At 38.3% G+C, this 21,806-nt stretch overlaps 1 protein-coding gene across 6 annotated transcripts in view; it reads right to left on the bottom strand.

Annotated features, from left to right (window-relative positions):
- The window catches only part of DYM (dymeclin), a 399,581-nt gene that overhangs the window by 248,660 nt on the left and 129,115 nt on the right, over nucleotides 1-21,806 (bottom strand). The gene's annotated exons all lie outside the window — the stretch shown is intronic.

The raw sequence follows: 21,806 nt of genomic DNA, 5'->3' as shown, positions 1-21,806 counted from the left end.
ATGAGAAACGCTGGGCTGGAAGAAACACAAGCTGGAATCAAGATTGCCGGGAGAAATATCAATAACCCCAGATATGCAGATGACATCACCCTTATGGCAGAAAGTGAAGAGGAACTAAAAAGCCTCTTGATGAAAGTGAAAGTGGAGAGTGAAAAAGTTGGCTTAAAGCTGAACATTCAGAAAACGAAGATCATGGCATCCAGTCCCATCCCTTAATGGGAAATAGATGGGGAAACACTGTCAGACTTTATTTTTTTTGCAGGGGAAGGGGGGGGCTCCAAAATCACTGCAGATGGAGACTGCAGCCATGAAATTAAAAGATGCTTACTCCTTGGAAGGAAAGTTATGACCAACCTAGATAGCGTGTTGAAAAGCAGAGACATTACTTTGCCAACAAAGGTCCGTCTAGTCAAGGCTATGGTTTTTCCTGTGGTCATGTATGGATGTGAGAGTTGGACTGTGAAGAAGGCTGAGTGTCGAAGAATTGATGCTTTTGAACTGTGGTGTTGGAGAAGACTCTTGAGAGTCCCTTGGACTGCAAGGAGATCCAACCAGCCCATTGTGAAGGAGATCAGCCCTGGGATTTCTTTGGAGGGAATGATGCTGAAACTGAAACTCCAGTACTTTGGCCACCTCATGCAAAGAGTTGCCTCACTGGAAAAGACTCTGATGCTGGGAGGGATTGGGGGCAGGAGGAGAAGGGGACAACAGAGGATGAGATGGCTGGATGGCATTACTGACTCGACGGACATGAGTCTGGGTGAACTCCAGGAGTTGGTGATGGACAGGGAGGCCTGGCGTGCTGCGATTCATGGGGTTGCGAAGAGTCGGACATGACTAAACGACTGAACTGAACTGAACTGAACTTTTTGCGACCCCATGGATTGTAGCACACCAGGTTCCTCTATCCATGGGATTTTGCAGACAAGAATACTGGAGTGAGTTACCATTTCTTTCTCCTGGGAATCTTCCCAACCCAGGGAGCAAACCTGCATCTCCTGCACTGGCAGGCAGATTCTTTGCCTGTGAGCCTCCAGGGACAGATACACATACTGCTGTGTTCACATCGGCACTATTCATGATAGCAAGACATGGAAATAACTTGAATGTCCATCCACAAACAAACAGCTGAAGAAGGTGTGGTACATACATAAAACCGAATACTATTCAGTCATAAACAAGAATGAACTAATGCTATCTGAGACAACATGGATACAACTAGATATTACCAAACGAAGTGAAATAAGTCAGAAAGAAGAAGACTGTCACTTATAAGTGGAGTCTAAAATATGACACAAATGAGTCTATCTATGAAACAGAAACAGAGTTACAGACATACAGAAGAAACTGGTGGTTGTGGGGCGGGGGGGGGGGGGGGGGGGGGGGGGGGGGGGGGGGGGGGGGGAGGGGCGGATGTATGAGGGAAGAATGGAGTGGGAGGCTGGGGTTAGTAGATACAAGCTTTTACATATAGAAAGGATAAACAAGGTCCCACTGTATAGCACAGAGAACCATATTTAACATCCCATGATAAACCATATGGAAAAAAATATTTTTAAAAAATAATGTGAGTATGTATATAAATACACACACACATACACAATTAAAAACAAACTAAAAAAATAAGTGATCACTACACACAAACTTAAATTTATTCAAAACAATGTTCACAATATAGTTGGGAAATTTGAGGCATTTAATAAGAAAAGCAAAATTATATAAGAAAGTACAACCAGTAGCCAAGTATTATTTGCTTTGGGACTGATTTGCTGTTTATCTTGACATTTTAAAAAATTTCCAGTCACTTCCTTCCACTCAGAGTCTGCTCCATAGCTGCCTACCCCTATATCCATCACTGTGTGTTCCAGGATTGCAAGCAAAGAAAAACACAACTAGAAAGTTCAATCGGCAATAAAAATAATCACAAAATGCTCTCCAAGGTAAAATATAAGTGTTTTTTTTTTTTTTGGATTCTCTTCACAGCTGCACATCTTCATTACTAGGAGAAATAAGAGTCGACTAGCCCTGGACAAATTTAACAAACAAAATTCTGATTCTCTTTTAACAGAACTTCAAGTCTCCTTTTTTTTTTTTTTTACCCCCTTCAAGTTTTTCCAAGAGGGCTGTAAAGCTGCTTATAATGTCAGACAAATGAACATTTTATTGAGAAGCTCTCCCACCCCAACCCCTCCAGACACACAGCCCTCCTTCCTTACTCTGGTAAATATCACTGCCATGTGGCTTTCCCTTCCTTATAGGGAAAAGCCGGGCACCCTGCCACTGCCTACATTGTAGTTTAAACTGGCCCATAATATTGGACTAAAATTCTTCCAAAAGTTCGTTTCTTTTTGCTGATCCAAGCCTCTGATCTCTGACCCAAGAATCTTAGTGGAATTGCATTTTCCTGCTGGCAAAAAAAAGTTTCTCTCCACCAGAAAAATAAGGGAAAGTTACAGTATATTTCCTTCTGTTCTAAAAACCAAATTAAGAATGATCTCCAAAGTTCTTTAATTGTATCCCTCAGGCCTCCAAATAAATGCTTAAAATAAAATTCATCTAACTAAGAGTACTGAAATTAACTAAAAGAAAAAACTGAGTGTTGGTGATTCATCCTTTTAAAAGTAGTGACTCAAGATTATTTATCCTTAAGAATAAAAATGTGAGAAAAATATAAAGTGTGACAAACTGAAACATCAGTAAAATAATAATCAAAGAAAAAACAACTCATTTTAAGAAATTTTGAACTCAAATTATTAAGACAATGGAATTAAGGTAAATTAATACTTTCTTCACATTACTAAACATGCCACTTGCCACACTACAACTGACTTCTTACATCTAACATCTATATTATAAAACACTAATTATTCAAGCAAAACTATACCAAAAACACATGATACTATACTGTCTTCCATAGCTATAAAAATCTGATAAAAGGGTCACATTCATATATTTGAGCTGTAATCCTGTAACAAAAGATACCATGAATAAGTTAAGGAGAAAGCAGGTCAGATAAATACTTATGACAATTCTGCTAAAGACATTTCAATCAATACAGAAAAAAGGGTAACCGGTCAATAAATAGGCAGCGAGTACCTAATTATGGTTAGGCCCTATGCCAGGTATAAAAAATACAAACAAGAAAAAAATCATACTTTGTCTCTGAGGAGCTTAGAGAAAGGGGAAGCAAATATTCATATCAATTTTATTGCCATAATGATAAAACAAATATACCTAACTCTTAAGGCATCTATACTTTTCCTCTATAAGTGTAGTGAAACAAGGGAAGACAGTTTTGCCAAGGAAGTCACTGAACATGCATTCCAGGGCAGACATTAGGGCAGAGTAACTACCTGATCCCAATATCATGCTCTCTTTCCTTTTATTAATAAAACGCCCTGACGTTTAGCTGGGCAGAACTACACTTCCCAATCTTTCTTACAGAAAACTATGGCCACATAACTAAATTTCAGCCAACAGGATGTGAGTAGGAACAGCACATGCAAGTTTTAGATTATATCCTTAAAAAGAACTTATTTTCTCTTCCAATCCTCATGCTTCACATGTGCAAGAACTCAGGTAGAGCGGTGGGCAGGCAGATTCGGCTTTGTGCATGAGGATATGACCAAGGGAATGGAAAAAACAAGAGAGAAGGAACTCTATTCTCTGAATGGCCTCAGGAAGCAAACCTGCCTATACCCCTAGACTAGCTTAGACTTTCATGTGAGAAAAATGTAAATCTTCTATTTTTTTAAGCCACTGGTACCTGATTTCTATTAAAAGCCAAACCAGTATCCTAACACAATTAAGTGTTGTTGTTGTTGTTTAGTGCTGTCAAGTCCAATTCATTGCAATTCTATGAACTGCAGCACCCCCAGGCTTCCCTGTCCATCACCATATCCCAAAGTTTGCTCAAATTCATGTCCAGTGAGTCGGTGATGCCATCCAACAATCTCATCCTTTGTTGCCCCCTTCTCCTCTCGCCCTCAATCATTCCCCGCATCAAGGTCTTTTCCAGTGAGTCAGCTCTTCGCATCAAGTGGCCAAAGTATTGGAGCTACAGCTCCAATTCAGGGTAGACCTCCTTTAGGATTGAGTGGTTTGATCTCCTTGCAGTCCAAGGGACTCTGAAGAGTCTTCTCCAACACCACAGTTCAAAAGCATCAATTCTTCAGTACTCAGCTTTCTTCACAGTCCAACTCTCACATCCATACATCTCGCACATCCATACATGACTACCTGAAAAACCATAGCTTGGACTACACAGACAATTGTCGGCAAAATGATGTCTCTGCTTTTTAATCTACTGTCTAGGTTTATCATACCTTTCCTTCCAAGGAGCAAGCTTCCTTTAATTTTGGGGCTGCAGTCACCATACACAGTGATTTTGGAGTCCAAGAAAATAAAATCTGTCACTGTTTCCACGTTTCCCCATCAAGTTTAGCCATAAAGTGATGGGACCAGATGCCATGATCTTAGTTTTTTGAATGTTGAATTTTAAGCGAGATTTCTCACTTTCCTCTTTCATCCTCATCAAAAGGCTAAGGTCCTCTTAGTTTTCTGCCTTTAGAGTGGTGTCGTCTACATATCTGAAGTTGTTCATAATTTCTCCTGGCAATCATGATCCCAGCTTGTGATTCATCTAGTCCAGCATTTTGAATGATGTAATCTGCATAGAAGTTAAATAAGCTGGGTGACAATACACAGGCTTGACATACTCCTTTCCCAATTTTGAAGCATTCTGTTGTTCCACGTCCGGTTCTAACTGTTGCTTCTTGTCCTGTGTACAAGTTTCTCAGGAGACAGGTAAGGCAGTCTGGTAACCCCATCTTTTTAAGAATTTTCCACAGTTCGTTGTGACCCACACAGTCAAAGGCCTTAGGGTAGTGAATGAAGCAGAAGTAGATTTTTTCTGGAATTTCCTTGCTTTCTCTATTATCTAACAGATGTTGGCAACTTGATCTCTGGTTCCTTTCCTTTTCTAAATCCAGCTTGTATCTCTGGAAATTCTCAGTTCATGTACTGATGAAGCCTAGCCTGAAGGATTTTGAGCATTATCTTGCTAGCCATGTGCAATGAGTGCAACTGTGTGGTAGTTTGAGCATTCTTTGGCATTGCCCTTCTTTGGGACTGGAATGAAAACTGACCTTTTCCAGTCCTGTTGTCACTGCTGAGTTCTCAGAATTTGCTGACATATTGAGTGCAGCATTTTAACAGCATCAACTTTTAGGATTTTAAATAGCTCAGCTGGAATTTTATCACCTCCACTAGCTTTGCCGGTAGTAATACTTCCTAAGGACTACTTGACTACACACTCCAGGATGTCTGGCTCTAGGTGAGTGACCACACCACCGTGGTTATCTGGGTCATTAAAACCTTTTTTGTATAGTTCTTTTGTATATTCTAGCCACCTCTTCTTTATCTCTTCTGCTTCTGTTAGGTCCTTGCCATTTCTGTCCTTTATTGAGCCCATCTTTGCATGAAACATTCCCTTGTATCTCTAATTTTCTTGAAGAGATCTCTAGTCTTTCCCATTCTATTCTTTTCCTCTATTTCTTTGTGTTGTTCACTTAAGAAGGCTTTCTTATCTCTCCTTGCTATTCTCTGGAACTCTGCATTAAGTTGGGTCTATTTTTTTCTTTCTCCTTTGCCTTTTTGCTTCTCTTCTTTTCTCAGCTATCTGTAGGGCCTCCTCAAACAATCATTTTGCCTTTCCTTTTTGCATTTCTTTTTCTTGGGGATCGTTCTGGTCACCACCTCCTATACAATGTTACGAACCTCTGTCCATAGTTCTTCAGGCACTCTGTCTATCAGATCTAATCCCTGGAATCTATTTATCACCTCCACTGTATAATCATAAGGGATTTGCTTTAGGTCATACCTGAGTAGACTAGGGGTTTTTCTTCTATTTAAGCCTGAATTTTGCAATAAGGAGCTCATTATGTGCTACAAAGTTTCAAAACATTACTGCTTGGTTAGTGATCTTTTTAAAAAACAAACAACAGTTTTTTAAAATTCTTTGGCCATCAATCTCCTTAAAGTTTTTGAGATTATTATAGATGCATATGTTCTCATTTAAAAAAAAAAAAAAAAGAAACTTTCAACCAATTTCTTCTAATGGTAACATCTTATAAATTTATAGAATATCACAATCAGGATCTGACACTGATACCATCAAAATACAGAATAACTGCATCACCAGTAAGAAACATTTGCATGGGAAAAAATATCTGATGATGACTTAACTTCGTTGAAGTTAATTTCTTTTAAGGGTCACATACCAGACACAGAGGAAACATACTGTCACCAAGTATGCACTTATCACCTGGGCACTTACATACACTCGTCTCATCATTTAGTAAGGTACTGGTATGGATCAGTCAAAGTGCAAGAAACTAGATCAGACACGAACGAATCCAAGACAATGAGGCCCTATCCATGAAATTTATAGTCAAAAGGAGAAACAAATATAGAAAAGAAAAGGAAATAAACTGTCATGAGTTTATGGGGAGACAAAGGATGACCCTGGAAGAAAAAATAATTCAGAAATCAATGAAGAGAACTGACACTGGTTTATAGACTTTTTTCAAGTTTACAAATAACCAAAGAAGGCATTCTACTTTCTTCCATTTTTAAAATTTTTTCTTTCATTTCTTCCTCATACTTTTTTGCTTTAAAAAATTCCTTAAGGTCCAAATCAGACTCATCTGTTCTAATAAAGCAAAAAATAACTGCTTTTATAGTACTCTGATTACAACTCTCTTCAGTACTGCACTTACAAAAGTCTGGTTTTGATCATACTTATGTATGTAAGACAAATCATTCAACATCAGAGTAATCCAAATCTATGCTCCAACAACTTTTGTTGAAGAAGCTGAAGTTGACCAGTTCTATGAAGACCTACAATATCTTCTAGAACTAATATCAAAAAAAGATGTCGTTTTCATCACAGGGGACTGGAATGCAAAAATTGGAAGCCAAGAGATAGCTGGAATTAACAGGCAAGTTTGGCCTTGGTGTACAAAATGAAGCAGGGCAAAGGCTAACAGAGTCTTGTCACTAGAAAACGCTGGTCATAGAAAACATCCTTTTCCAACAACCCAAGAGATGACTCTACACATGGACATCACCAGACGGTCAATAACAAAATCAGACTAATTATGTTCTTTGCAGCCAAAGATGGAAAAGTCTATACAGTTAGCAAAAACAAGACATGGAGGTGACTGGGGCTCAGGTCATAAGCTCCTTATTATAACATTCAGGCTTATACTGCAAAAAGTAGGGAAAACCACTAGGCCATTCAGGTATGACCTAAATCAAATCCCTTATGATTATACAGTAGAGGTGACTAATAGATTCAGGGATTAGGTCTGGTAGATAGAGTGCCTGAAGAACCATGGATAGGTGTTTGTAACATTGTACAGGAAGCAGTGACCAAAGCCACTCCAAAGAAAAAGAAATGCAAGAAGGCAAAACGATTGTCTGAGGAGGCTTTATAAACAGCTATGAAAAGGAGAGAAGCAGAAGGCAAGGGAGAAGGGGAAAGATACACCCAACTGGATACAGAGTTCCAGAGAATAGCAAGGAGACACAAGAAGGTCTTTTTATATGAACAAGGCAAAGACAAAGAGGAAAACAATACAATGGAAAAGATTACAGATCTCTTCAAGAAAACTGGAGGTATCAAAGGAACATTTCATGAAGAATGGTCATGATAAGGACAGAAATGGTAAGAACCTAAAAGAAGCAGAAGAGATTAATAAGAGGTGGCAACAATGCACAAAACTAAACAAAAAAGTCATAATGACGTGGATAACCACGATGGTGTGGTTGTTCACCTAGAGCCAGACATCTTGGAATGTGAAGTCAAGCGGGCCTTAGGGAGTATTACTACAAACAAAGCTAGTGGACATGATGGAATTTCAACTGAGCTATTTAAAATCCTGAAAGATGATGCTGTTAAAGTGCTACTTTATGTAGCAAATTGTAGCAAATTCAGAAAACTCAGCAGGACACAGAACTGGAAAAGGTCAGTTTTCTTACTAATCCCAAAGACCATCAATGCCAAAGAATGTTCCAACTACCATGTTGTTGTTCTTCAGTCACTAAGTTGCCTTGGACTCTTTGCAACCCCATGAACTGCAACACTTCAGACTTCTCTGTCTTTCACCGTCTCCCTGAGTTTACTCAAAAGTCAAATCCATTGAGCCAGTGATACCATCCAACCATCTCATCCTCTGTTGCCCCTTCTCCTCCCGCCTTCAATCTTTCCCAGTATCAAGGTCTCTTCCAATGAGTCAGCTCTTTGCATTAGGTGGCCAAAGTATTGGAGCTTCAGCTTCAGCATCAGTCCTTCCAATGGACATTCAGGGTTGATTTCCTTTAGGACTGATTGATCTCCTTGCTGTCCAAGGGACTCCCAAGAGTCTCCTCCAGCACCATAGTTCAAAAGCATCAGTTCTTTGGTGATCAGCCTTCTTTATGGTCCAACTCTCACATCCACACATGACTAGTGGAAAAACCATAGCTTTGACTAAATGGACCTCTGTTGGCAAAGTGATCGCTCTGCTTTTTAATACACTGTTTAGGTTTGTCATAGCTATTCTTCCAAGGAGCAAGTGTCTTAATTTCATGGCTGCAGTCACCGTCCGCATCAATTTTGGAATCCAAGTAAATGAAATCTGACATTGTATCCACACTTGCCCCATCTATTTGCCATGAAGTGAAAGGACCAAGGATGAGATAGCTGGATGGCATCACTGACTCGATGGACGTGAGTCTTAGTGAACTCCGGGAGTTGGTGATGGACAGGGAGGCCTGGCGTGCTGCGATTCATGGGGTTGCAAAGAGTCGGACACGACTGAGTGACTGATCTGATCTGATAGGACCAGATGCCATGATCTTAGCTTTCTGAATGTTGAGTTTTAGGCCAGCTTTTTCACTCTCCTCTTTCACTTTTATCAAAAGGCTCTTTAGTTCCTCTTCACTTTCTGCCATTGAAGTGGTATCATCTGCACAACTAAGATTGTTGATATTTCTCCCAGCAATCTTATTCCAGCTTGTGATTCATCCAACCCAGCATTTTGCATGATGTACTCTGCATATAAGTTAAATAAGCTGGATGACAATATACAGCCTTGACATATTCCTTCCCAATTTTGAACCAGTCATAACATTGTTTCATGTCTGGTTCTAACTGTTGCTTCTTGTCCTGCATACAAGTTTATGTATGTCAAGGCTGTATATTGTCACCCTGCTATATTTAACTTCTTTGCAGAGTACATCTCTCTAAGAGTTTTCCCTGTCCTTCATTATCTCCCAGAGTTTGCTCAAATTCATGTCTACTGAGTTAGTGATGCAATCTAACCATCTCATCTTCTGCTGCTCTCTTCTCCTTTTGCCTTCAATCTTTCCCAGCATCAGAGTCTTTTCCAATGAGCCAGCTCTTCACATCAGTTTCACTATAATGGCAGAAAGTAAAGAGGAACTAAAGAGCTTCTTGATGAGGGTGAAAGAGGAGAGTGAAATAGCTGACTAGATACTCAACATTCAAAAAACTAAGGTCATGGCATCTGGTCCCATCACTTCATGGCAAACAGAAGGGGGAAAAGTGGAAACAGAGACAGATTTCATTTTCTTGGGCTCCAAAATCATTGCAGACTGTGACTACAGCCAGGAAATTAAAAGAAGCTTGCTCCCTGGAAGGAAAGCTATGAGAAACCTAGATAGCATATAAAAAGCAAAGATACCACTTTGCTCACATAGGTCTATATAGTCAAAGCTATGGTTTTTCCACTAGTCATGTATGGATGTGAGAGTTGGACCATAAAGGCTGAGTGCAGAAGAACCAATGCTTTTGAACTGTGATGCTGGAGAAAACTTTTCCGAGTCCCTTGGACGGTAGGGAGATCAAACCAGTCAATCCTAAAGGAAATCAACCCTGACTATTCATAGGAAGGACTGAAGCTGAAACTCCAATACCTTGGCCACCTGATGCAAAGAAACAACTCATTGGAAAAGGTCCTGATGCTGGGAAAGATTGAAGGCAAAGGAGAAGGGGACAGCATAGGATGAGATGGTTAGATAGCATCACTGACTCAGCAGTCATGAATTCGAGCAAACTCCAGGAGATAGTGAAGGACACAGGAGCCTGGCATGCTCACATGACTTAGCAACTGAACATCACTTAACAATTTATGTAACTTACGCACAAGTCTTCCTGTGGTCTCCTTGATGGAAAAGAGCTACATCTTTTTAATGTTTTATATTCAACTTATAAACTTAATTTGCTCCTTTACTTCAACTTTACTTTCTTTAGTATTTCAGTTACTTACCAAAGGTTATTTTTACAGTGTATAAGACAGAACTTATATTTTAAAAGTATATAAACAACAGGGATTTTATATTTGGTATTTAAAGAGAAAGCATGCTATTTTTAAACGTCTAAATATAGGTCTCAAAAATTGGCTTTAGTCCTACATTTCAAATTATAATACTTTAACTGTGGGGAGGATACTAGGAAACAGGTCTTTTCAGACACCAGAGGCAGGACTGTAAATGGGCCCCGTTTTTAGGAAGGGAAATCGAGTAATGTGTACCACAGGCATTAGCAGTGTGCAGATTATTTGGCCTAACAAGTCCAACTCTACAGTTTATTCTAAAGAATGAATACAGGGACTTCCCTGGAGGTCCACTGGTTAAGAATCCGCCTTCCAATCAGCGGGACAAGGCTTCTATCCCTGGCTGTGGAACTAAGAACCCACATGCTGCGGAGCCCCTAAGCCCGCACACAATTAAAGAGCCTGAGTGCTCTAGAGCGCATGCACTGCAGCAAGCTAAGCCCACGCCACAACTAGAGAAAGCCTGTGTGCCACAATGAAGACTGAACACAGCCAAAAAAAAAAAAAAAACAAAAGAACGATACAAAGATCAAATAGAGAGCTAGCCATCTTAAAGCTCAGTGAAAACATATATACTTAAATATTAAATAAGAAGGAACTGGCTGAATTAATTGTGACATATTCATCAACACAAGAGAAAACCAAGCCTGTGGTTAGAAAGCCAGGCATATCACCCAGAATGTCAACAAAATTAACATTTTCCCAGTAGACTGTCACCTAGTTTTTAATATCTAAACTTCCTAGAACATGTCACTCAGTTTAATCCTTTTCAACTAGTGTTTATAAAATAATCTTTTATATTTATACCTCCAAAACTCAAAACATTAAAAAAAAATAATGTACTGGGGGGGGGGGGGAATCAAATTTCATTACAAAGGTAATTGGTATGACAGAATCACTGACATTTTGAAACTGAACTGAGTGTTAAAAAAAAAAATAAGACGAATGCCTCAGATGTTATTGATAACTAAGAGGGCATCTCAGTGTCATGCCCTGTGAGAGACATTCTCCACCACTGGGCACACATACTAAATGTGTTTTCTAAGACCTTTCACAATGAGCCCTTGATTTTGCTAAGTGTTATACAGTAAGAGGCAAAAGTTGAAAAGGTTGTAAACAAGGAGGAGGAAAAAATGACTAAACAGAAGAGAAAAAATGATTATTTAAATCATTACTTTGATCAGGAAGCCATGTTTTGAGCATTTTATATATAAAACACACTAGTTTGTTAAACACTGGCATTTAGTGTGCTTTTAAAAATGGGGTGAATATTTTGAGTTATTATATAAACAATTTTTAAAATTTAAAATAATGGTAGATACATTCCAGATTAGTATTTTTTGCAGAATATCTGATTTTCATGAATCGATTACGGATATTAAGTGGTAGATATCTGCAATGCTTAACTATTTTGGAGAGCCAGTTGTTATGGTTTGACTACAAAGGAACACAAGGAGACTTTTTAAGATGATGGAAATGCTCAATATCTTATGGTTACGGTGGTTAGTATATGACTGTATGTATTCATTAAACTAACAGAAGGTAAATTTTACTGTATATAAATTATATCTCAATAAACACAACTCCATCCTTTCCTTCTCCAAAAACATGTTGGGCATGGATATGGAACAAGGCCAACTCTCATATACTCCAGTGAGAGTGTAATAGGTGAAAACAATTTGGAAAACTGTTTAATTGTACCCACTATATGTGAATGATACACAGCTAGGACCCAGCAATTTGCCTAATTATTATACTCAATAAAATGCTTACATATGTGCAAAGACATGTACAAAGATGTACACAGCATTATTTTAACAGGCAAAAGTTGGAAATAATCAAATACTTATTACAGTATGAAGGAGAAATACAATATGAGATAGTCTTAAGATGGACTAATACAAAAATGATCAAACTATGCCTCATGAAAAAACATAAATGAATTTTACAAATCAAAGAAGACAGAAAATAATACATATGATAGTCATAGCATATGATTCCATCAATATAAAGTTCAAAATTAATCTATGGTTCTACAAGTCACAGCAGTGGTTTCCCCTGCAGCTGGGAGAGGAGAGCTATTAGGAGAGTGCATGAGAGGAGTTTCCGGGGTGCTGGGAATACTGGTCCTGACTGGTAATTACATGTATGTTCATTCATTTTTGATAATGAACTGAACTATACACTAATTGTACATTTTTCTATATGTTAAACTTAAATTAAAATGCATACCACTAAAAAAACACAGTAGGCATTTCCTTTTGTAAGGTGATGATAAGTATATATCATAATGCTTAGAGTGGTTACCTCTGATTACTGGTACTAAATGCAACTTGCTTTTCTGATTAAAATGTTTTGATTTCTAAAATAATGTAGTAAAAAAACCCCTAAAATTTGAAAAAGTTTACATGATATCTTTAGAACAGTATTTCTTAAAAGAAATATACTAAAATATTAGTTTATTGATGAAAACATACCCTATTTATTAAAGGGCCCACCCAGTCCTCAAGTATCTCTCTTTCTACGTAATCAGCCTATATTAAGGAAACTTTCATTAGCAATTTTTTTTTCATTTTAAAATGAATATAAAACAGCAACATACACAATCTTGAACTACAGCCAATCATACTATAGTGCTAGGAAAGGGGAAAGGGTGGTGAGAAGGTCACTAATATTTTCACTTTTTTACATATGTTCACATTTAAAGCACTCTTAAAATATCTGGTGACTGTTAGTTCCTAAAACAGTTCTGAGTCAAATTCAATTTTCCTAACACAAAACAACATGATATTACTACCCCCAGCCTGTCTCCCAAAAGGAATGCTTTGACCATCTCAGAAAAGAGAAAAAAAACACCATAAAAGAACAGAGGAAAATGTTTTAGAAACTCACAGCACACTAAAACATTTTATCCACCTTTGTAGTTTGAAATCTGTCAGAATCTCTGATTTGTAATCCAGCATAATATAAGCCATATGAAACTTTAAAAGTCTTACTCTTTTAAGAGTAGAAAATAGAACTATTAAAGAAAAGTTTATTTATATTAAAGTTTATATTTATATATTTATATATATATTTATATATATATATAAACTTTATATATATATTTATATATATAAAGTTTATATAAAAGTTTATTATATTAAAGAAAACTATTAAAGAAAAAAAACTGCTGGAATAATTCAGTATTTATGAAGATAACACCTGTTTTCAAAAAGGAAAAACAATAAAAAGTAACAGAATTCATTTGTCTAAGTAAAACTCGAGAATCACACCTCTAAATAAATAAATATGAGAATCTAAGATGAGCCAGGTGGAATCCTAAAGTGTAGAGTATGAAAGGAAACACAATGAATAAGAAACCTAGTGTCCTCTGAGATAAATCCTATCTCATATTCCCATGCAAATAACTATGATCCAGGAAATAAGAAAGGGGCATTGTGCCTGTGTGCTCAGAGAACAGATAGCCCTTCCTTGAACAGGCCTGTATCTGGTTCCCCAGTAACTTCATTCCATCTGTCCCAGGGTTGGCCTCTAAAGCAGAGTTTCCCCATACTGATAAAGTGAGAGATGGTTAAGATTTTTAACTTTTTAAAAAAATCTTCAGAGTTATGTACATTAGAAATATATAAACTAGGATATCAATCACACAATTTTCAAGGACTTTACCATTTAATATAAGGATAGAGTAAATAATGTGGTTAAATTTTTGAAAAAGTTAAGTAAGTAAATTGGAATTCAATCTGTACTCAAATAAGACAAAGTCATGGTGGCTGCATGGATGTGGGGGAAATATTCCGATAGGAAAACAGGACAAGCCCTCGTATCATAGCTCTAAGCATCTGGCAGTGTATAGTTTCACAAGAGTTCCCCTCTTTCAACCAAAAAACCCCTGGTCCCAAAATATTTTTCAATGATACATGGTTTTTAACCCCTCAACACCCTAGCCACCCTTCCATCTACTGGCAATGAGGCATCCCCAACAAAACATAAAATATAGGTACGTGTGTTAGTGATGGAAGAGAAACGCTAAGTACCTTTCAACCAAATACAACCATTCACTCCTCCTTCAGCTGAATGTACTACATCCAACAGTACTGTTTGTCGCCCATGTGAAAATTATAGGTCCTTATCAGGGCTATAAATTTCATTGTTAACTACAAACGTCTTCTGTCTCTTACACACGGCTGTACTACTGCATACCCTTGGCTGGCATGACTGTCTTCCCTGCCAACTGTGGGATGCTTGAGATGAATGTCTCCCTTCTACACTGTGGTTTGATTTCTCTGCATCCTGACAATGTAGTTTGTTATATTACATCAAATAGGAAAATGAGTAATTGTTAGTTTTTCATTTTCGTAGACTGAATTTACCTTTAATGTAAAAACATTTGTATGAAATTATTTTCTCCAAATAAAAATCAAGATTGAAGTGTGAATTATGCAAGAGATTTTGTCAAAAACTATATTAATAAGTTTACTAACTTAAACTATCAATAACCAAAAATAATCAATTTGGAATCCACAAATAAATTTCTAACAGTAAAATCCTCCGGGAGTTGGTGATGGACAGGGAAGCCTGGCGTGCTGCAGTCTATGGGGTCGCAAAGAGTTGGACATAACTGAGTGACTGGACTGAACTGAACTGAATAGTAAAATCTTAGAATGAGTGCCTACATTAGCATCCAACTTCCACTTGTGAAGGAGTAAATATAAATCAAAAGACTATAATAAAGTATGTAGAATAGATTTATTCCCACCTCAGTAACAATCATTTTTTCCATATAGATCTCCAGCTGTTTACTCCTCTTGGCATTAAAACTGAGAGTCTGTGAGTAACTATTACTCTTTGGTTGAAAGTGACATTCAAGGAAAGATGAGAAGTATTTCTTCCAAAATTTTGACCATTTTAAAATGAATTTTTAAATCCCTTAATTTAAAGCTTAGAAGGGACTAGGAAACTAGAATCTATGAAATGAGAGGACTTTCATAAATAGCTGAAAAACAGAAAAACAAACGAATAAACCCCAAAAGTTCCCAAGACCTAAATGATCCCCAAATGAAAGCTGGAGGTAGCAAATACAAATAAGAGTGAACACTATAGATCATATGGTCTGAAAGTACTCATGAGACTGAAGAAATATCCCTAGAACACTCAATACAATCCAGTTAGCAGTCCATAAACACACACTAACATGAGTAGTCTCCAGAGTGGGTAAGGGGAGAAAATATCAGAACTTCGTGTTTCATCTAAGAAATATGAAGACACTAAGCCTTAGTACACATACCCTGAGTGGGGTTTTTGCAGCATAAGGAGACTTACTGAGATCCAGTGTGCTTGATTATATGTCTAGTTTAACTAAACTGACTCGTGTAAAAATCTATTTTAAAAATAATGGAACCAGGGAGTTCTCTGGTGGTCCAGTGGTTAGGACTCAGCACTTTCACTACCCAGGGAACTAAGATTCCACAAACCTTGCAGCATGGCCAAAAAAAAAAAATTTTTTTTAATGCAATTCTAAAACTGTTCTAGACTTTCCCATAGCTCTCTCCCCATCACCTCCAGAACTCACATATTTCATCAGAAAAAATCCTGAATATTTTCAAGCTCAACCTCTTTGCCCCTGATCTAACAGAAACCTGGGTGTCCCCCAACGACAGCTCTTTCTCTGGAGCCTTTGTAAGTGGGGATGTGCTTTTTTCTCTCCCCATAACCCATGTACCACAGAGAAGCATTACAGCTTCCAAATCATTTCTCCTGACATCCTAGGTGCCCTGAAACATCCCACCAGACTACACAACCCGTCAACAATTCTTCCTACAGTCATCTATAGACAGTGTTGTCATTCCTGCTTTCTCCCTTAGCTAAGCACCTGGTTCACTGTCTGCCCCTCCACACTGTCCAGTCCTCATTTTAAAATTCCCTCGTGGTCCAGTGGCTAAGACTTCACCTTCCAATACTGGGGGTGCGGGTTTGATTCCTGGTCAGGGAGCTAGGATCCCACATGTCCAGCAGCCAAAAAAAAAAAAACAAAAACATAAAACAGAAGCAATATTGTAACAAATTCAAAAGACTTTAAAAATGGTCCATAACAAAAAAATCTTTAATAAAAATACCAACACACTGTCAAGCCAATATGGTTGTCAAGGCCTTGATCTGCTTGTTCACTTTCTCTAACCTACCCCAACTACCCAGTCCCATGGTCATGCCTGAGTTACACGTTCTCTTTGCTAATGACTGTACTACCACCACAGTTCTGAATTCATATACTTCACTCTGAATGCCGCCTCCCAGATTTCCAGACCATCTCTTCTGATATCCAATTTCAACAATGTCTGACCCTCTCTACCCCTCTGTCTTTGTCCACCACCAGCCCCATGTCCTTACTCCTTCCTAACCCAGCTCGGACTTGGGGGACCAGAACTAGGATCACTCCCTGGCAGACTCCTTCCCAACTCCCTCACGCTCCTGCTTCCCTCCATTTTATCTGCAGGGCAGAACCCCAGCCTTGACTCAACCCAATTCTCCACCAACTCCACATTCCAAAACAGCTATACACAACTGAAGAATAATGATATAACCATTCCAACTGCGTTTAAGTTTCTCCCCGTGGATCTCAAGTGGGCCGCCAGCTCTGTCCAGCAATCCTATTACGTTTCTTTGGTGTCCATTTCTTTAACTCTCCTACAGCTCTCATTTTGTAAACTTCCAACACCAACCCCCAAACTTCATGCTCAACTGACTCTCAATAGAGTCTATCAGAGAACTACCCTGTATGTCCATTTTAAAATCCACAAACACATCTGCATCAGCGTGATACTCTGCCTTCACTCCTGTTGTAAAGGAGTGAAATACCCCTTTATCCTATCTTCAGGAATATGAATTTTTCCATCTCTACTAAAATGTAAGTTCTACAAGTGCAAATATTTAGTAATATTTATAGGAAATGGATCATTCCTAGCACAATATATAAACATGTTGTGCCATTTTCCCAACCAAAAATAAACAAACAAAAAAACTTCCCTAAAATCCATGTCCCCTTCCAGTTGGCTGCCTTGTTTTTCTTCATATTCTCTGACTCCCATTCTCCCCTCAACCCACCCTGATTAGTTTTCCACCTAAGTGGTTCTTGACAAAGCACCAATAAGTTCCATCTTACTACATTTCAACAGTCAATTCTAAGGCTTCTCCTTAATCAACCTCTCACTTAACTATGCATAAAGTTTATTGCACCTATGTTATATTTCAAACATTAGAAAACTTCAGTGAAAGGATCTCACAGATTAGACAATTGGAAACAGAATGAGTGAACTGGAAGATAAATCTGAAGAAATTACTCAGAATTCAGAAAGACAAATCATATTCTAAGAGAGATTAAGGATATGAAGACTTCAAAGACATGACAGAAATATCAGAAGTAAAAAGAACAACAGAGGAATCCCCTAGTGGTCCCATGGTTAGTACTCTGGACTTGCACTACCAGGGCCCAAGTTCAATCCCTGGTCAGAGCACTAAGATCCCACAAAGCATGCAGTGCAGCCCCCCAAAAAAGAAGAGCAGAGACAGAAAAATAACAACAGCAGATCACAAAAGCTACCAGAAAGTAGAAATTCAATGTTCTCCATCACTCCCTAAGGTCACAAAACTAGCAGGTTTAAATCCAAGTTTCAGGCTTTTTTACAATGTATCACATAACTGACAGAAGAGAAAAAGAAAAATCCAGTCAGCTAAGAAATTCCACTAGACCCAAACTATACACATGTTATTCCTCCAACAGGTAGGCTAAACCTTCTGGAGATCATCCATGATGTGCCAGAAATAAGCAAGGTCAGAAAACAAACATATTTTTTCCTGGACCATTTACTTTACACTAAGATTTTTAAAAAGTTAATTAAAGTCATTGGACTGTCATGTAATCCCATCTTAATAGTAATAAAACAAATGTGGATATGATTACTTAAGTAGAACGTAAATGTACATTAATTTATAAAACATGAAACCTGAACACTGTCAAGTGGTTTCTGACAAACTCCTGGATCTTTAAGGTTATTCCTCATTTGCCTCAGCTGTTATGGGCTGCCTGAGAAAGCACTGCTAATGGCTCGAACAGTTTTCTCAATAATGCATGAATTACTATGGTTGACAGAATTCAACAACAAAAAAAGATTACTTACATAATTCACTGTTTTGTTGTTTCTTTTACTCTGAACTTAAATGCTGTGTTTTGTGAAGAGTGTAACAAAAATGCTGGGGAACTGAGGATAAAACTGGTACGCAGAGAGGGAGAAGTACTAGGTTCTATCTCATCACACTTGTCTGGTCTCTGCAAGACTATTCTGATAACTCCTACAAATAATCTGTCCTAGAAAGCTAGTTTATTACATTACCTTGTCTCATACACCATACATTGTCAACCAAGTGTAAGTCAGGATTAGGGTAAGTTACAGGTAACAGACCTGTATTAATTATGGCCTCAACAGAAGTCCAAAAGTAGGTGTAGCAGAGCTTGCACACTACTCCGTGATATTCCAGAGCCGGTTCCTTTTCCCCTGTTGTTCCACTGTGTACTATCTCCACTTCTAAATTTACTCATGATACAATGTGACTAATCTAGCTCCAGCCATTATATTTTCATTCAAGTCAACAGATAAGAGATGGTGACACCCACTTCCTTTAAGAACTCTTATCTGCAAGTTTGCCTATACCACTGCTCCTTACATTGCCTTGGCTGAACTTCAGACCACATATATACACAGTTTCAAAGAGGACTGAGAAATACGATCTATTCTTGGCATCCATGTGGTCAGATAAAATGGGAGGAGACCAATCAGCAGTCATTATCATGCCATATTTGAATATATCCTTTGCAATGTCCCCAAAAATATATCCTCCTACTTAAGATGATGCAACAGCTAATTGGCTTTAGGTACCCTGTCTTTTGAGTCCTTTCTTTACCCTCACTCAGGGAAATTGTGCCCAGATAAACCAGTGAGCTCCATTAGCAACATGACAACTGGCAGAAGTACTGGTACCATGACATCTTCCCTTTGAATACCAGCAACTGGATACCTCAAAACATGTGCTATTAATCATACAGCCAAAAGAAGGAAGTAATTTTAGCTGCTTTACAGCAAAAATTTGCCTGCTCTCCTGATTTGACCAAGTCAGGAAATGAAATTAATACAAGTAACAGCTTGAATTTAAACTGCACCTTTCTTTATTAGGACTCAAACTTTTCAAGTATATAGTAATGTGCTATTTTATTTTCATAACCCTAATGACAAGATAAACTTAAAATTATTTGCATATTTTAAATACCTACTTTAATATCTAGTTTGTTATATGTATAAATATATACCTATATACAAGGAAAAGGAAAAGAATTTAAAAAATGGAAATAACTGATTAGAGTGGTAGAATTATAGCTAATCTTATTTTTTAAAACTTTCATAACTTTGAGTGCCCCTGTGCCATAATGTTTAAGACTATGAACACACACGTTTCTCACATTCACAGAGCATACAGTGTGGAGAAAGACAGCCACACATGATATCTACGAGCTGTGTGACTTGATGAAAATTATATAACCTCTGTAAAATAAGTATCACAGATCTGGACATCTAATATCTTTTGCTCTCATTTCCACACACTCTTCCCATCTACGATCTGTAATGCAGGGGGCTAGAAACCTGTAAACTCTATTTCCCAAACTTCTCTGCCTGCTGGCTTCAGTTAGAAGACAATAGAAGACAAAACAATAGAAGACACTGGGTTGGGGGGAGGAGGGATGAGAAGTCCAAAGCAGTGAAAGCACGGAGTATTAACCACTGGACCGACAGACAATTCTTGGCAAAACTACTTTTACTTTTAGAAATATCTGTGGAACACTTTATACTTTGGAATAATTACTACTGAAATAAAACCTTTCTTAAAGCTAATATCTGTTCATCTGTATAAACTTTGTAGAATAAACTGAGGGTTAGAAACTTAACTTCAAAGAGACATAGGAAGTATTATTAGAACGAGTTTTGAAAAGACAAGTTTAAAATTTTTCAACATTTACCCCTTAATCTGTAGCATCAGGAGCCACAGAGAATATAATACATGTCAGACTATGAAAATACATGGTTTATCAACTTGTGACATGTTTAATTGCAAAATTAGCTTCAATTTGGCTTGCTTTTGCACAACTAGGGCTTCCCTTGTAGCTCAGCTGGTGAAGAATCTGCCTGTGATGCGGAGACCTGGGTTAGATCCCTGGGTTGGGAAAATTCCCTGGAGAAGGGAAAGGATACCCACTCCAGTATTCTGGCCCAGAGAATTCCATGGACTGTACAGTCCATGGGGTCGCAAAGAGTCAGACATGACTGGGTGACTTTCACTTTCACTTTGCACCACTCAAATGGCCTGAAAAAGGGTACTGCTAACTAGCAAGGTTTTCAACCTGAAGTTATGGTTAAGGATGCTAAGATCCTGGATCTCTGATTCTCTTCCCTTTTTATAACCTAAAAAAGAGGGGGAGAATTTTCTTAATTTTCTAAGCGGAAAGACATGAAACATATAAGATAAAAATATGTAACGTGTTTGGAAAACTAGAGAAATTGACACAGGTGGGGCTGGGGAAGATGAGGCAGGCAAACTATAGCTAGTATTTATTATCAGTATTTACCATGTTCTAGACATATATTTGCTACTTGTCATATGTTATTTATATGTAACAAAAGCCCACAGGTAAAGATAGAATTCTAAGTCCTACTTTTAAAAAGATTTTTATTTATTTATTTATTTCTGGCTGTGGTGGGTCTTCCTTGCTGCACAGACTTTTCTCTAGTTGTGGCAAGCGGGGGCCAACTCTTCATTGCGGTGCATGGGCTTCTCACCACGGTGGCTTCTCTTGTTGTGGAGGACGGGCTCTAGGGTGCAGGGGCTTCAGTAGTTGTGGCTCCTGGGCTCCAGAGCACAGGTTCAGCAGCTGCAGCACGTGGGTTTAGCTGGTCCACAGCATGTGGGATCTTCCCTGATGAGGGATAGAACCTGTGTCTCCTGCACTGGCAGGGAGATTCTTTACCACTGAGCCACCAGCGAAGTCCTAAGTTCCACTTTTAAAACCAGAAAATTAGGATTCAGAGAAGTTAAATAAAGTAACAAAACCAGAGCCTGATTTCCAGATCAGACCTATCTGATGCCAAAAGCTATCCGCGATCTGGTGAGGATGGCTAACCACTGCTCTCTCCCTCCTTTCTTCTGTTTGGCCTCTGTCAAGTATGGGACCCCCATGGCCTTGCAGAATTGATTCTGGAAACTGCTGGCCAACACAATGAATGGTACCTCCCTCTCTCTCTCCATCACTGCATCCAATTGGATTTAATGGGTCTTCAAGGATCACAGTCTGGCAAAGTACAAGAG

The sequence above is a fragment of the Bubalus bubalis genome, chromosome 22 (genome assembly GCF_019923935.1).
Source record: "Bubalus bubalis isolate 160015118507 breed Murrah chromosome 22, NDDB_SH_1, whole genome shotgun sequence".
In the NCBI taxonomy this organism is placed as follows: Eukaryota; Metazoa; Chordata; class Mammalia; order Artiodactyla; family Bovidae; genus Bubalus; species Bubalus bubalis.
Note: the sequence above shows the minus strand (reverse complement) of the source record. Positions and strands in the feature narration are given on the sequence as shown.